The sequence below is a fragment of the Elephantulus edwardii genome, unplaced genomic scaffold (genome assembly GCF_000299155.1).
Source record: "Elephantulus edwardii isolate Elephantulus edwardi_28Jun2011 unplaced genomic scaffold, EleEdw1.0 scaffold00188, whole genome shotgun sequence".
NCBI lineage: Eukaryota > Metazoa > Chordata > Mammalia > Macroscelidea > Macroscelididae > Elephantulus > Elephantulus edwardii.
In genome coordinates this window covers 2,902,382-2,905,353 of record NW_006399938.1, presented here as the reverse complement: position 1 = coordinate 2,905,353, position 2,972 = coordinate 2,902,382, and positions in this window count along the sequence as shown.

Here is a 2,972-nt window from a genome sequence, read left to right as displayed (position 1 = left end):
AAACCATTTCAGAGAGCAGCGTATGATGATCAAGAATGAAGGTTATTAGGAACTAATTAAAGGAAAACATAAAGCCCCAGAACTTGATGCAATAACTATTTACATATTTCAGCAAACAGATATAGCCCTGAATGTGCTCACCAGGTTATGCCAAGAAATACTTAGGTCAACTACGTGGATAAATTACTGGGTGAAATCCACATTTACTCCCACCCTCAAAGATATGATTTAACAGAATGTGGAAATTATGGAGCAATATCACTAATACAAGCAAAATATTAATGAAGATTATCCAAAAAAGGACTTCAATACTACATTGACAGAGAACTGCCAGAAATACAAGGTACCTTCAGAAAAGCTGATGGAAGTAGGGATATAACTGCTGATGTCAGATGGACGTTGGCTGAAAGTAGAGCGTACCAGAAGGATTTGTGTTTTATCAGCTATGTAAGATGTTTGGTTGTATGGATCACAAAATTATGGCTAAAATTAAGAATGGGAATCCTAGATGCCACAAGAACGGAAAATGGGACATGAAGGCACAGGGATTTAAGTATCTTTCTGAAAGGGCCAGAGGGAGTGAGAATACACAGCCTTTCGCTTCCCCAGAGAAGATAGCAGATAAAGAGCCTGTAGTCCAGCACCATGGTTTCTTTAGATCCACATCAACAGCAAGATGTTCATTGTTTTCATTGTTGACTCACAAGCTTTAATTACAGTCATGGTACTGAGAATAGGGTTATTTAGGAAATAATTTGGAGAATGGAGAAGGCAAATAATATCACTCAAAGTAAATACAGGTAGGTCCAGTAGTCTCAATGCACAGTTAGACCAGGCTCCAGTTTCATTTCAACAATACAAATTCGAGAAGCTTCTAGTTTCCTCAATCATCCACAAAGTTGCTTCAGAGAAATTTTAAGTCGGCTTCTTCTTAATTATCTGGCAAGTGCAACAAAATTTTCAACTGTAGTTTTTATCTCAGGGCTCCTCTGATTATACATTGCCACAGTTTCTCCATGACAATGCCACCAGCATCACCATGGTCTTCCCACCAGGGTCTCACTCTCACCAACTCTTGCTCTAGTCTCTTTCAAGTCTTGCTGCCCAATATAAGACTCTGCCCCCCCTTCCCCTCTCTCTCCTACACCTCTTCCTCCTCCTTCCCCCTCTCTCTTTATCTCTCTTTCTCTCCTTGTCTCTCTCTCTCTTATCCTAGTTCCACAGCTTAGTACATCCTTTTGCTGTTATGTAGAGTTGAATTGGAACTAACTCATAGTTCACCCTTGCCAGGTTTTAAAATGCATTAAATGGCACAGATGAGATGCTCATCTTTCTCCCACAGAAAAACTGCCAATTATATGTATTTGGTTTGGCAGCACTGCTAACCATTAATCTAGCAGAGCTATTACTAAAAATAAAAAAAATCCAACAAAACCTAAATTTGTTCTTTTATGCCACTTATTTAAGATATAATATCTTATGTACTAATTGAAGCCTTTGAGCTGTGGTGCTGGAGAAGAGTGTTGAGAATACCATGGACTGCTAGGAAAACAAACAGATTTGTCCTGGAAAGGGTTAAACCAGGTGGCTCCTTGGAGGCAAGGATTCTGAAGCTCCGTCTAACATACTTTGGACATGTTATGAGGAGAGACCGGTCCTTGGAGAGGGACAACATGCTTGGGAGGGTGGAGGGACAGCACAGGAGACGAAGGCCTTCTATGAGGTGGATTGATTCAGTGACTGGGGTAATTGGGATGGGAGTGTCAGAGACAGTGCGATTGGCACAGGACAGAGCGGAGTTTAGGGCTGTTGTACATAGGGTCGCTATGAGTCGCGAGCGACTCGACGGCACATAACATCAACAACAACTAATTGATAACTAAAAAATTATATTTACTACATACCAGATAATGCTGATTGAGTGCTAGGCATTACATAAGAAAAATCTCAGGGCTAAAGGTGACCTTTCTTTGTCTTGGAAAGAAATATTTTTTTTTCTTATGACAGAGTAATGATTGATCTATGATAGAAATGCTATAAATTTAATTTAATTATATTTATTTCTTTTAATCTAAGAGTGTTTTCTTTCTGAGACTATACTTAAAACTTGGCATATTTTCTGTTGCCTCTCTTGCCTAAAATATTTTAAACTTCATGTCGCTGTATTTTTGAGCACGTGAAAGAACCAAAAGCTCAGCATGGTTGTTTAATCTTAGTAACAGGTCTCTATTGAGTTTACTCTGCTTTTGATTAGAGCACTTTAAGACTAGAAATTGCCTTGAGAGAGAATGTGAACAGTAATAACCCTTACATTTTTTTAGTAATCTCTTTTGCCAATAATTTTGCCCTAGTTCTACCTTCTTGGTAGTTGAATTTCAATTTCTTTCTAATTCAGACAACCTCGCCACAGCCTCTGTGCCACAGTTTCTGTTCATCTTCTATGGTGTGAAGGAAGTAGAAATTATATTAGGGTCAAATATGGCACAAGTCTTGACACATGAGCTATTTTCTCTTGGTTCCTGCTTCCTAACCACTTCCACCACATCTTAACTTTATCAGATGCTTAGCAAAATAAACAAAATCTGGTTCTTTATTTCATTCAGTTGTTATACATTTCATTGAGAGATATTTCTACCATAAACAGAGAAGTCTTTCAAACTATTTAGTTTGTCATCTTGGAAAATTTATTTTTTATTTCTGAATCCACTTTATTATGTTTTAATAGAATTTAAAATTTATATTTTATACTGTCTATATAATTATACTTAAGGAACTTTGGTGACAAAGATGGTTATGTATTACGCTTCTAAAAGAAAGGTCAAAAGTTCAAGCTATGTGAGTTGCTTCAGAAGGAAATGATGAGGATTTTTCTACAAAAAATATTTCTAGCCTTAGAAAATTGCCAGAGTGTTGCTATGAATTGAAACTTGTCACAGGTTTGGTTGTCATCATTATATGTATATAAATAAAAT